At 44.5% G+C, this 15,084-nt stretch overlaps 1 non-coding gene across 1 annotated transcript; it reads left to right on the forward strand.

Moving 5' to 3' along the window:
• Positions 1-14,731: 14,731 nt before the first annotated feature.
• Positions 14,732-14,832, forward strand: LOC112130254 (small nucleolar RNA U13). The gene has a single exon (XR_002912527.1). It is a non-coding gene; the product is annotated as a small nucleolar RNA U13 (small nucleolar RNA).
• Positions 14,833-15,084: the final 252 nt, after the last annotated feature.

Below are 15,084 nucleotides of genomic sequence, written 5' to 3' on the forward strand. Positions count from 1 at the left end.
CAAGTGCTGGGATTACAGGTGTGAGCCACTGCGCCCGGCCCCCTTGCCTCTGATCAGGCCAGCTCTCTAAACCCTCCAGAGCTCCCTCTCGGGGCCAAGCCAGCACCCCCTGGGGCCTGTTCTTGATGCTGCATCCTTAGGTGCCCTTTTCCTCTCTGCCCCACTTTCTCACTCTTCTATTAGTCATTTCTGAATAATCGTGTTCACACAGATCCACATTTTCAGTTCTTTTTCTAGGAAATCCATCCTAAGATGAGAATCTTAGAAACTTCCCTTCCAGGCCTGAAGCCTTCCAGTAACCTCTTTGTAGACATGTCAAAGCTTTGGTAGGGTCTGAGGCTCAAGGTCAAATCCTGAGCAAGGTCTTAAAGATTCCTGCTCAGTTGGATTCAGTCTTCACCCTTTGGGATGTGAGTACCAGAGGTAAGTCTTGAATTTTTGAAGGATTTTGCTCAAAATCTTTTTAGGCAGTTGTCAAAATGCCCCAACCAAAGCACCTTATTACCTGTCTTGGAAAACTCCAATCAGGGAGATTTGGGATAAAGTAGACATCAAAATAGAACTTTTATGAGTAGAAGAATTATAACGGAATTCAGCATTGATTTAGCCCATCCAGAATGCCAGACACTGTGAAGTTCTATTTGTAAGCTACCATTTATTCCTGCTGCAACCCTGTGAAGAATGAATGATCATATTTCTCTTCCCTCTCACAAATGAAGAGGAGACTGGAGTCAAAGCCTTAAGAAACCCATCTTAGCACACCTAGAGTCCAGTGAAACAGAGAGGCTGGCGGCTGGCATGGTCTCTCTTCCTGGAGTGGGCAATGGCCATTAGCAAGACCTGGAAGAAGTTAGCAAGTTCTCCCAGGAGTGGGTGGTTCGGATGTCCTGCCTTTCAGGCCAGGCTGAAGCAAGAGGCAGAAGCACTGGTTGATGAGGAGTCAAGGACTGCCACTCACCAACCAGTGCAAAACCCCATGTGCTCAGAAGCCCCTCCTGGGACCTGACCTTCCACCTCAGTAAGGACAGAAATGATTTGGTAAGGTACATCTACCTTGGAGAAGGCTGGATTTGCTTACTCGAAACCAGTAGAGCAATTCCAATTTGATTGAAGAGGACCACCTGAGTGGGGTGAGGAATAAGTGCGAGCCAGCACAGAGCGAGCGCCAACAGCATGCAGGAGGCTCAGGTAGCTCCATTTCCTGGCACTGACTGTATGCTGGGTGTCACACTCTGTCCTTTCTCTCATCTAATCCTCGGGGTGGCCCTACAGGGAGGTTCTGCTCTTATCCTTGTTGGAGTGTCAGGAAGGGTTAGGGAAGATGAGGCCCTTGCCCAAGGCCACGGGCTCCTAAGTGGAGAATGTGGGATGGGACCTCAGCTGCCCCTGACTGGACTCTCAGCCACTATGCTGCACTAGTCATGACAGGTTTCCAGGAGCACACAGAACCTCAGCTGGGGAAGGGGCTCTCTCGGGGTGGGGCCTGTGATGCCCTTGACCCTGTCTGCAGAGAAAAGGAGAGTGGGAGAGGTGTGACTCATCCCCTGCCAATATGGCCGGACTCACAGGCAGCCTTGTCTCTCCGGCTCTCTTGGGACAGGCCACTGTCATGGTGTCAGGATTGCCACTTTCCCGTCCTCATCACTGCTGCTATTAATAACACACGAATAATTCAAGCCATAAATTTTGAGGCACCGGCTCCTCTCTGGCCCTGGGGGAGCTGCCAAAGATAGCTCAGGCTCCGCAGCCCCACAGCATGGGGTGAGTGAGAGAAGCGTGTGGGGGAAGCGCTTGTCCCTCCAGGCTAGGCTCTCTCTCGGTGCCTCCAGATGCACTCAGGGCCTCCTTTCCGCCACAGCAAGGCCCCTCGTGCCATCAGCCTGTGGACAGGAGGAACAGCGCTGGGCGGCATTGACGTCTGTGTTAAAGCCTAGAAGAGTGCCCTTCCTTTTTCTTCCCATAGGGCATCTGTCTGGGAAGCAATGGTTGGGCCTGGAGGGATCTCTGGGGACGTCCTTCCTCATGAGCTGGGCATAGAAGACCAGGTGTTCACCAGAGAAGGAAAGCTCTGGCAGCAATCCTGGGTGGTGCTGGGTGGTCCCTGTGGCTGCTCCTGGCCAGGTCTGAGGGAAATCATTTAGCAGAAATGGTGCTTTTTCCACCCGAAATGTTGTGGGGGGTCCAGGAAGGGCTAAAGTCTGCAACTCGACCAAGAGGCCCTCCAAAAAGGCGTGGGTTTTTTGTGCTCCCAGTGAGCAGCCTGTTGCTGGGTGACGAGCCAGCTGGGCTCCCAGGACTACTCCAAGTTTTATCCCTGAAAGGTCCACATTTTAGGAGACTTCTCTGACTTGGACAAAGCAGGATGGGGAGCCCAGAGCCAGTGGGGGGCTCATGAATGAGATGTCCAGAAAAGAGCTGTTCTTCAAGAAAGATTTTAACTTTAATTAATTAATTTATTTATTCATTCATTTTTTTCAAGACAGAGTCTTTCTCTGTTGCCCAGGCTGGAGTGCAATGGCATGATCTTGGCTCACTGCAACCTCTGCCTCCTGGGTTCAAGAGGTTCTCCAGTCTCAGCCTCCCAAGTAGCTGGGATTACAGGCCCACGCCACCACGCCCGGGTAATTTTTGTATTTTTAGTACGGATGGGGTTTCACCATGTTGGCCAGGCTCGTCTCAAACTGCTGACCTTGTGATCTGCCCAATTCGGCTTCCTAAAGTACTGGGATTACAGGCATGAGCCACCACACCCAGCAGATTTTAATTTTAAATCTTGAAACACAACGAACCCCAGCCATCCTCCATGCCTATAGGGTGCATGAAGTGGATCCTCACACACTGCGCCAGGAGCATGATTGGTATGCAACAGGCAGCTTAGAAATGTCTGTTCATTTCACCCAGAAGCTTTCTCCTGTGGCTTCTTAAGAAGTTATCAGAAATTGTGGCACAAATCTTAGTATTACAATGTTCTCCTCTTCCTCACATATTATAAAAAAAACAAAAACAAAAACAAACAAACAAACAAAAAAACCAAGGGAAACAGATCACCGATCAAAATACAAATGATTAAAATCATTGTCCTTTGGCCAGGCTCAGTGGCTGATGCCTGGAGTCCCAGCACTTTGGAAGGCAGAGGTAGGAGAATCATTTGAGGCCGGGAGTTTGAGACCAGTCTGGGCAACATAGCAAGACCCCATCTTTACAAAAAAAATGTTTTAAATAGCTGGATGTGGTGGTGTGCACCTGTAGTCCCAATTACTTGGCAGGCTGAGGTGGGACGGTCGCTTGAGCCTAGGAGTTTGAGGCTGTAATGAGCATTGATCTCACCACTGCACTCCAGCTTGGGCGACAAAGCAAGACCTTGTCTCAAAAATAAATAAATAGATCTAAATCTTTCATTCCTGGGCAATATTTTCCAGCAAAGAATTACCTTGTTTTGTACACCTGTATCTTTTATTTTTCCTGTCACTGAATCAACTGTACATATAGTATAATCCTAAATTTGTAAACAAATATTAAAAATATGCACATACACGTGTATATGTCAGAAAAAAGACTAGAACAAAATATACAAAAAAGAGATGACTTTGACATTTTAAGAGACATCACACCTTTTTTTTTTTTTTTTTTTTTTTGAGATGGAGTTTCACTCTGTCGCCTGGGCTGGAGTACAGTGGTGTGATCTCGGTTCACTGCAACCTCCGCCTCCCAGGTTCAAGCGATTCTCCTACCTCAGCCTCCTGAGTAGCTGGCATTACAGGCGCCCACCACCACACCCGGCTAATTTTTGTATTTTTAGTAGAGACAGGGTTTCACCATGATGGCCAGGCTGATCTCAAATTCCTGACCTCAGGTGATCCACCTGCCTCGGCCTCCCAAAGTGCTGGGATTACAGGCATGAGCCACCGCCCCTAGCCCCTTTTTCTGTTTTATAATGTAAGCAATATTGAAATTCCAGTGGAAAAAAATTCTCTTTAAAGTTAAAAAATTCTAATTTCGAGCTAAAGAAAACTGAGAACAATAACAAATATCAATACCACCAAAAATTTCTAAAACAATTACAGTTTCTGGAGTGCTATGGCTCATGTGATGGTGGGAGGAGATGGAGCAGGCATTATCATCTCCAAATTACAAAGGAAGAAACCCAGAGGCCATGCGGCTCCTTCTGTGACGACAGCTCACAGGCGAAACCTCATGGGCCAACCTCAGGCCTCCTGGCATCTAGCTGCGTGCTCTCTGTGATCTGAGTTGCCTTTTTAGACTTCGAGGGCAGTTGCTCCTTCTCTAAAAATCAGCTAGAATCTCCCCTGAGTGATAATGGGTTGAGTTTGCCTAGCACAGTCTTAATTTTTGCCTGTTTTTCTGGCATACTTAGTAGTACCCTTTTTACGCTCAGAAATAGTCCAATGTGGAAAATAAAATGCCTGGCCTCCTTTTCAAGGCACATTAACCTCTTCAAGTTTCCATCGGAATTTCACAAAGCCACCCTCCTGGGGCCAGGAGTGGAGGCCCGCAAGTTCCCGCTCCACGCCTGGTGGGTGCAGTCTCCAGCTTTGCGCTTTGTTTGTCATTCTGAACAGCTCTGCTCCCATCAGCTGGGGCTCTGTGAATCAGAGACGCTGCAAAGAGCAGCACTCCCAGGAGATCAGATGAAATGCGACTGAGGGCAACTCCTCCCAGCCACAGACAGCTGCTCTGCAGGGAGGCTCAGCAGCGCCCAGCAAAGTGCTTGCTGTGCACTGAAAGATCCTCAATGGGCCCTGATTTTCCATTTGTCCTTTCAGCAGTCACACATTCAACACATTGTTGAGGAGCAGTTAAGTGCCAGTCTTGGGCATAGATTAAGGAACAAGAAAGAAAATGCCTCTGTGCTTATGGTACTAATATTCTAGTGGGGAATGCAGGCAACGCACAAGAAATACACATCAATACATACAAAAATAGACAGGTGCTATGATAACACAGAATGGTGGTAGGTCAGCTTCAAATGATGCAGTCAGGGAAGGACTCCGGGGAGGCAATTCTATGGTGAACTCCAAAAGAGAGGAAAAGGTGGGCCTGGAAGGATTTGGGCTGGAAGAGAGCCCCACCCTCCCAGGAATGTCAAGGGCAAAGGCCCTGGGGTGGGAAAGGCTTCTGTGCATTTGAGGAGGATGGAAAGGAAGCTGGGTGGCTGGCCTGTGGAGCAAGGGGCTGGAAAGTCAGGCCAGGCAGTGCACAAAGGGGATGGCGAGGATTTGGGACTCAGCTCTGAGTGCAGTTAAGAAATATTTGAGCTGCTAAGTGATAAGCCTTGGCATCATCCACGCAGTGTTAATTCTGCAGGCGTGCAGATCTCAAGAGTGGTGGGAGCTTTCCTCCACCTAGATTTCACAGGATGCCCTGGAAAGCCTGGGTCCCCAGGCAGAAACCTGATGCAAGTGTGGGGCCCCCACAGAGAGCCCCTTCTAGGGCAATTCCAAACAGAAAGGTGGGGTCAGAGCTGCCACAGAGTCCCCACTAGGGTGATGCCTAGTGGAGCCATGGGAGGGGGGCCACTTCAGGGACCCCAAGACTGCAGAGCAGCCAGCTTGCAGCATCTCATGGGGAAGATTCCAGCCCATGGGCGCAGGAACATGGAGTCCAGCAAAGCCATGACGGGGTGCAGGGGTGCAGCATGCTGCCCGAGGCCTTGGGGGCCCAAACCTGCCAAAGTGCATTGGATGCTGGACTGGGACTGAAAACAGGTGATTCTCCAGCTTCAAGATTTACTGTCTGCCCTGCTGGGTTTTGGACTTGCTTGGGCTCGTCACTCCCTTCTTCTTAACTATCTCTACCTTTTGGGGTGGGAATGCCCTGCCCTATTCCCATCCCAGCATTTTATCTCGGAAGCAGATACCTTGTATGATTTCACAGGCTCACAATAGGAGGATTTGCCTCAGGATGAATTGAAACTTGAGTCTCGCGCACATCAGATTCAGATGGGACTCTGGACTTACGACTTTCAAGTTGATGCTGGAATAAATTAGGACTTTTGGGCAGGCTGCCGTGGCTCATACCTGTAACCCCAGCACTTTAGGAGGCCAAGGTGGGAGGATCACTTCAGCCTAGGGGTTCAGCATCAACTTGGGCAACCTAGTGAGACCCTGTCTCTACAAAAAATAAAAAAAAATAGCGGGGCATGGTGACATGTTTCTGTAGTCCCAGCTGCTTAGGAGGCCAAGGGAGGGGGATTGCTTGAGCCCAGGTATTTGAGGTTACAGTGAGCTATGATTGTGACATTGCACTCCAGCTTGGGCAACAGAGTGAGACCACTTTTTTTGTTGTTTGTTTGCTTTGTTTGTTTGTTTGTTTGGCTTTGGAAGTACTGAGATGGAATGAATCTATTTTGTATGTGAGAAGGACGTGAGTTGTGGGCGGCCGGGGCAGAAGGCTGTGGTTTGAATGCCCCCTCCAAGTCTCATGTGCACACATAATCTTCACTGTAACTGTGCTGAGAGGCAGGACCTCTGAGCTGCAATTAGGACTAGATGAGGTTATCAGGGTAGAGCCCCCATGATGGGTCTGGGACTTTATAAGAAGAGGAAGAGATGTCTAAGCTGACACACTCAGCCCCCTTGCTGTGTGAAGGCCTGTGCCACCTCAGGACTCTGCAGAGAGGCCCCACCAGCACAAAGACCCTCCCCAGAGGCCGCTCCTCCACCTTGGACTTCCCAGCTTCTGGAAATATAAGAAATACATATCTTTTCTTTATTGAAAGAAAGAAATATTTGCAGTGCTGAGTTCCATGAGCAGGTCCCCTGGTTCCTCTGGGGAGGACACACAGAAGGAGAGAAGGTGTGAGTGTGGCAGAAGATGACCGGGAGTAGAATGCAGGGGCTGGGGGTGCCTTATGCAAGAGGGGCTGCAGTCTAGATAGAGAAGTGTGGTGTCAAGGCTAAGTTAGAAATCTGAATAAAGTTTGCACATTAAAACAAAAAAGACAGGGCTGTCTGGGCTGGTGGAAATTGGGAGGGAGGAGCAGAAAAAAATAACCAAGGAGTACATTTCACCATTAGTTTAAGTGAGTGGTAGATGGTGTGCCATTCTCTGAGATGTGATACAAAGAGAGGTAAAAGTTTAGGGGTTGGAGTGTCCTGGCACTGAGGGAGGGACTACAGAAGCTGTGTTTCAGACATGGTATTCTCAGATGCCTCTAAAACATCTGAGTACAGATGTCAAAGAGACGGTCAGACATGCAAGGCTGGAGCTCACAGCCAAGGTCTTGGCTAGAGGCATAAATGTGAAAAGCATTTGCATATATTGAAGGCAAGATGGTAAAACTCCTCAAGAATAAGAAAGTAGTCACTAGTGTCAAAAATTTGCAGAGGGAATAAAATATAAGGACATTTTGCTTTTTGTCCATACATTTGGCCAAAGTAAAGGTGATTGGTGACATTGATGAAGCAGTTTTCATGGAGCTATAGGGCAAGGTTCACATTGTGGACACAGAGAGCCCTTTATCAGCACAGCAGCCAACTAAATAAATAAAAATTATTTCTAAGGCTTATTCCAAAACAAACTCCCAATAATGCTGGATAAAATGCATAAAACAAACCAAGTTTTCAAATGCATAAATTAGCACATAACAATAAGACAAATACCCAGAAAATAAAACCAGGGCAGAAACTAAAACTAAAGTTGTAACCATGACTTGTCAGTCTCCCCAGCCAGGGAGCTTGGGTTTTCATGGCTTCAGGGAGATGAAGCCATGGACCTGAGAGAGCTGGGCAGTTGGAGCTAAGATTTTCTCCCACCCACCCCACAGGAAGCCAGGAGTTCTGGAGGGGTGCCACCCCCATGAAAGAATGGCTAGAAATACTGAGGCCACTACACAGAGAGGGAATAGAGAAGCCTGTCCTCCTTGACTTAGGCTCCAGGACATGGTTCCATTTTAAAGTGGTATCCGCCATATGGTTAAGGAAAACGACCACTGGCCCCTAGCCGCAACACCATGTAATATGTATGGCTTCCTTCTCTGTTCCTCCCCTCTCTGTCAGATCTCCCCTGGGAACACAGAATTATTATCCCTGAATCACATGAGACCTTTCCATTCTCCAAAGCTATGGAGAAAGCTACCTCAAATGTCAATGTCCGCATATCCAGTGTCAGAGTTCAGGCTCACCTTTCCTTCAAGGTGTCCAGCTGAACAAACAGCCTTTCACTCCAATACTTTCATCCCAAACCATGGCATTGTGAATATAATTTTTAAAAAAGCAAGCCAAGCCCAAACAAATTCTATGTTTATTCCTTCCTCCTTTTTTGGTTAACCTCTACTAAGGGACCCAATAGTGTTACTTTTGCATGAGAATCTGAGTTTATAATGAAACAGTTCTGCTATGCTCACAGTCTTTCTACTCTTTGTAGTTCTAAGTTATGAATCCCTGAGGAGCTTGGCTGGGAGATAATCTATATAACAGACAGCACACTCCACCAGAATTTCTCCTATAAAACAACCAAGAATACGGAGTGTTCTTACTGGGTGATTTTGCCATGCCTGGCTCCCTCTCCCCTATAGTGCGGACTCTAGCAGAAAGATTCTTGGAACCTTGAAAAATGGCCACACAGGGAGCCCGGCTACCAGTTTACCTGTTGTACCTGGATTGCAGCTGCGCACAGTGCTTAGGCTCAGGCCCCATTCATACTAAGAATTCCTTTATTCCATTATATGGGAGATCAAGAGCACATTTAAGTTTATTTTATTCATTTACAATTTGTATTCTGTTTATTTATTTGCTTTGAGATGGAGTCTCACTCTGTCACCCAGGCTGAAGTGCAGTGGCACGATCTCAGCTCACCGCAACCTCCGCCTCCTGGGTTCAAGCAATTCTTCTGCCTCAGCCTTTCGAATAGCTGGGATTACAGGCGTTCGCCACCATGCCTGGCTAATTTTTGTATTTTTAGTAGAGACGGAGTTTCACCATGCTGGCCAGGCTGGTCTCGAACTCCTGACCTCGTAATCCATCCGCCTTGTCCTCCCAAAGTGCTCAGATTACAGGTGTGAGCCACCATGCCTGGCCTGTATTCTACTTATTTTTTAAAAGATGAGATTAACTCAAAATTACATAAATATATTAAATATGTTTTTAATCTCTCAAATAATGACATATGCTATATATGCTATATATATGTCATTGGTTTGAGAGATTAAATATATTTAAAAGCAGAATTACAGTTGAGAGATTGAGATCATTTCTGTAATTGTACACTAAATATAACACAGCACTTCCTGGTAGCCAAGGCAAAATCAGAAACAAGTTCAGTTGCCTGGCTCTTTTTTTATCTTATCAAAGGAAGCATACCTGTTGTTTAAAAGAAACACTTGATAATAATTATGAAAACATTAACATCACCAGAAAAAATAAAGCAATTTTTAAAGGTAATGCACGTTGAAGCATTTTTATGTATATAAAATGTGTAAATTTTGTATGTGTTGCTTATGCCTGGAACCCCAACGACAATCTTCCAGTTGTGTCGATGAAATTGTTCTCGTCACATTTCAGTAACTTCAGGTTCCCGGTGGGAGAATGTGAATATTCATTTATTTATGACTTCCTTGGAACACTGCTAAAATAAAAATTATCTGTCGAAAAGGGAGTAAACAGCAAAGAGAAAAGGGCAATCACAAATAAAATTATCATCAAATTTTAGAAGACAAATAGTTTTATGTAACAAGTTCATGAATGAAATGGACAGAGAAAGCTGCATTTTAGAAAAGCAACTGGACTGTAGAGGAGATGAAAGCCAGTCTGTCCTCCAGCACCCCAGACAAGACTAGGCTCAGGGTCCTTCAGGAGTGGCTGGGATCAAGAGAATTCTTAGAAGTCTGCAATAGTAAACCAGCAGGTCACCTTCCCCACCCACTGGTCCCCAGAGGAGGACGCTCAGTAGGACAGCTTGCTTCTAGCAAAGCCCAAGATGGCTTTTCTCTAAAAACATTGAAAAGATACATGGTGGATGCAAAGGCATTTGGGGTGGACAATGGCAGCCCAGCGTGACACCCTCCTCATTCTGGCAAGGAGAGGGATGGACAGAGGCCTGACACTCGACCCTACACAGAGCTCCTAGTCAGACACTGTATAAGTGCGGGGCCACCCAGGCATCATCAACTGTGGATGGTTGGTAGGAGGAGAATTGGCAAGCAGGAAGGGAAGGACCAAAATGCACAAATAGAAAACATGACCCCAGAGAAAACAGTTAATTAAGGGAATAGAAAAGAACTTAAAAGAAAAGAGAACGTGATTCCTAATTTACTCAACAAGATTCAAAACATGTATTAGCTATAAAACAAAAAGAATAACTGAAATTGGTAAATCAAATACAGATAATGAGAAGGAATGAAAAATATGGAAAGTAAAGTTGGAAGAATCTTCTGGAATAAAGATCAAAAAGTAAAAAATAAATAGGGAGAGAAAATTGTGCAGAATATCCCATATCTAATCAAAGCCCCAGAAGAAAAGAGACAATGGATGGGAGAAAATGATCAAATAAATATCAGAAAAGCCTTTTCTAGAGCCGAAACACTTGATTTTCAGATTGAAGGCAGGAGGATCACTTGAGCCTGGGAGTTGGAAGCTGCAGTGAGCTATGATTGTGCCACCGCACTCCAGGCTGGGCAGCAGAGCAAGACTCTGTCTCTAAAAAAAAGTTAGAAAGGGTCTACCAAGGTCCCATGTCTGGACACATTCTCATGAAAGATAAGGAGACTATCTTAAAAGCTTTCAGAAAGACAAAAATAAATTCACCTATGAAGAGTGGGAATGAAAAAGCAGTATTTCTCATGAGTAACCTGAGATGTTAGAAAAGTTGAAAAGAGGCCGGGCATGGTGGGTTATGCCTGTAATCCCAACACCTTGTGAAGCCAAGGAGTTTAAGACAAGCCTGGGCAACGTATGAAGACTCAATCTCTACAAAAATTAAAAAATTAGCAGTGTGTGGTGGTGCATGCCTGTGGTCCCAGCTATTCAGGAAGCTGAGGCAGGAGGATCTCCTGAGCCTAGGAGTTCAAGGCTGCTAGAAAAAAACAAAATAAAAATAGAATGGGATAGAGATTTTTTATTGTTATTGTTCATTTTTCTTTAAGTTTTTAATTGCCTATTAAAATATATCTGTGACTTTAAGTCCAAATACGAAACAAACCAAATGAAGCATACTTTTAAGCAATTAATAAAGAGGAAGAAGAAAGACCATTTGACTTTAGTGTTAGGAACAGCCAGTTGTGGTATAGGAGTGAGTAGCTGGCCCCAGGGAGAGTGAGGTGCAGCCCTACTCTCCACAGCACAATACTTCTTTAAACCATTGCATGATCCCCTTGTCTTTTCACTTACTGTCTGCATCTCACCCCTCACTCCCAGGGGACTCCTCCTGTCTGTTCGTCACAGTAACTTCAGCAGCTGGAGCACCACCTGGCACTTTTCAATGCATAAATGAGTGCTTATACAGCCTTAATATTACAAACATTGTTTATTAGGTTTCAATTTTAGAAACACAGTTGGGCAAAGAATGGGAGACTTAATAGAGGTGGAAAGATGTACTAAAGCTGGGCCTGGTGGCGCACGCCTGTAATCCCAGCATTTGAAAGGCTACGGAGGGCGGATTGCCTGAGCTCAGGAGTTCGAGGCCAGCCTGGGCAACACACTGAAAACCCACCTCTACTAAAATACAAAAAATTTGCCAGGCATGGTGGCATGCACCTGTAGTCCCAGCTACTCAGGAGGCTGAGGCAGGAGAATTGCTAGAACCCCAGAGGTGGAGGTTGCAGGGAGCCGAGATGGTACCACTGCACTCCAGCCTGGGTGACAGAGTGAGACTCCATCTCCAAAACAAAAACAAACAAACAAATAAAAAACCCAAGATGTATTAAAGTGTGAATGGCCTTCAGATGTAAAAGTAGAAACATGGCTGATGAAGGATGGATCCTGGAGGGGAGGCTGGAGTTGATGGAAAAGGCAGAGAAAATGTTAGAAGTGCTAAGATTCTCATGCAGAAAATGGAGGGCAGAGAACTCCTGGAGCAAGCAATAACGCTAAATTATAATTAAAGTTAAATTAATTTAAGTTGTTGGCCATTATGAACAATGCTGCTATGGACATTTACTTACATGTCTTTTTGTAGACATGTGTTTTAATTTTCTTGGGTGAATTCCTGTAAATGCAAATGTCTAGAAAAGGCAAATGTATGGAGACAGAAAGCAGAGTGGTGCTTGGCTACTGCTGGGATGTGAGTGATGTTGGCTTTAAATGGGTAGGAGAATATTTCTAGGATGTCAGGAATGTTCTGAAACTAGATTGTGGTGATGGTTGTGCAGCTCTATAAATTACCAACACCACTGAATTGCACACTTACAATTCTGTGGCATAGAAATTATATCTCAATATTATATTTAAAAAATATAATAAGTAAAACTTCTAAAAGAAAATTATAGGAGAATAACCTTATGACTTGGGCATAGGCAGACACTTCGCACATACACATGCACACACAGACACACACACGAACACAAGTGCCAATAAACACCCAAAAAAACACTTAACATCATTAGTCATCAGGGAACTGCAAATTAAAACTATAATGAGACACAACTACCAGAACAATAAAATATCAGCAAAGAAAGATATTGAGGAACTAGAATTCTGAAGCATTATTAGTGGGAACATAAAGTGGTTCATTCACTTTGGAAAAATGTTCTGGTGGTTTCTTATAAAGCTAAATACACACAACATTTCTGCTTCTAGGTGCATATCTGCAAGAAATAAAAACATATGTATGCCAATAACATACTTGTACAAGTATGTTTATAGCAGCTTTATTTATGATGAGCAAAAACTCATGGAAACAGGCCATGAGTCCATTAGTAAACAACCAGATAGACAACTGACATAGGCAGTGGCATGAACCATCTCAAAAAACATTACGCTGAGTGAAAAAGAAATGCTGTTTATAAAACATTATTTATTTTACAGATTCTTTCTGTATGAGTTATAGAACAAGGAAAACTAATCTACCATGGAACAAATCTGAACAGTCATTGTCTCTGTGCTGGGGACGGTGTAGGGACGTGGAGAAAACCCTGGGGCAGTGGTAATGTTCAGTACCTTGACAGAGGCTTCGGCTACACAGGAATATGCATTTGTCAAAACTCATTTGAGAGTATATTTAAGTCCGTGTATTGAATTTTATACACATTTCATTTCAAAAAGATAAAGAAGGAAAAGGATTGGGCTGAGAATGAGAGTGGTATTGACTATAAATGGGTATTGGAAAGTTTTTTTTGTTTGTTTGTTTGTTTTTTTTTTGAGACAGAGTCTCTCTCTGTTGCCAGTCTGGAGTGCAGTGGCATGATCTCGGCTCACTGCAGTCTCCACTTCCAGGGCTCAAGCAATTCCCCTGCCTCAGCATGGGGTGGTGGAATGTTCTAAGACTGGATTGTGGTGATGACTGCATGGCTGACTCTGAACTGGATCAGTACTGCAGGCTGAAGGGTTGACAGGTGGAGTGCACTGATGTCTCCAACTTACTTTGAAACTCATCAAAAATTAATATGGATTGATGACAGAGGCACAGACGAAAAGATGTGCGATAAAGCAAGTAGAGTAAGATGTTAATGAAATAATCTATGTGGTGTGAGTATGGGTGTTCTCTGTGAAATTCTTTGAACTTTGTGTATGTTTGAAAAGAGTCATAATAAAATGTGGGGAACAATGTAATCAATGGAAGAGCTAAAAATAACACAACTATTAAACATAAAGAAGAGAAACAGAGGAAGAGGTACTGGTGAGCTAAGTCCTTATTTCTTATTTTAGAGAGTCAATAGAAATTGTCTAAATTTAATAAATCTTTTAAATTATTTTTATTTTTTTCTTTTTTCTTAGAGTCAGGGTCTCACTGTCACCCAGGCTGGAGTGCAGTAGTGTCATCACAGTTCACTGCAGCCTCAACTTCCCAGGCTCAAGCAATTCTCCTGCCTCAGCCTCTCGAGTCATTAGAACTACAGGTGCACATCATCTTGCTTAGCTAATGTTTCAAAAGTCTTTTTTCTTTGTAGAGATAAGGACTTGCTATATTGCCTAGTCTGGTCTTGAATTCCTGGCTTCAAGCGATCCTCCAGCCCCAGCCTCCCAAAGTGCTGAGATTACAAGTGTAAGCCACTGTGCCTGGCCTCAATTTAATAAATCAATACAGATATACATTCATATTATTTCACACAATGGAGGTAAAGAACAAAGGAAATAAGATAGAAACTATCTAAAGAAATTATCTCTGAGACATAAGATGTGGGGAGTGCATTAAATTTGGCTTTCATAATAACCTTTTGAATTTTTTTTACCATTCAATGTATTACTTTGATAGAAAAAAAAAGAACACACAGAAAATGTCTCTGAGCCCACAGACACATTCATCAGCTAAAGGATTGCCGAGGACCTTAGCCCAAAGCTCTCTGCCCACTCTCTGGGTCTGAGTGATTGATCATGTCGGGAGTGTCACAGCTGGAAGAAATTCAGGATCAGAACCACTTTCATCTTGTGTCAGAAGTCTGAACTCCATGGCTGTCTGGTGTCTGCCAGGTGAAGTGCACAGCTAAATGTGTTCAGATTATTCCAGAATGGGTCATTATTGGAGTGGGGAAAACAAGTGCCCACAGACAGTTGAAGCACACGCTGGGTTTTTACTGATTCCTGAAGTTATTCCCTTCCTTCCAAAATACAATAGTTTGATCCCTCTATAGTTTATAAGTGTGATGATTGGGTTTCATACTCGTGTGAGATGTGCCTCCCTCAAACCCTCTCATACCACCAGCACATGACCCATCCCATGTGAAGTAGAATAAGACAGGTTGCACAACATGGCAATTTGAAAGTTAGTCATCATCTCAGTGCAAGCAGATGGGAGAAACTAAGGTGCCTTGCGCTTGACCCTACTAGGAGATTTAATCTCATTGCAATGGAAGAAGATGGCTCTCATCTGAATTGTCTGCACTTGATGGTACTCTGTGTGCTGAGAAACCTGTTTCTTGCCAAGTGCTCTGTGGCTCTAAGAGCTGGAGATTCTTTGATTTCAAAATTTCCT

This window comes from Pongo abelii, chromosome 20, assembly GCF_028885655.2.
Source record: "Pongo abelii isolate AG06213 chromosome 20, NHGRI_mPonAbe1-v2.0_pri, whole genome shotgun sequence".
NCBI lineage: Eukaryota > Metazoa > Chordata > Mammalia > Primates > Hominidae > Pongo > Pongo abelii.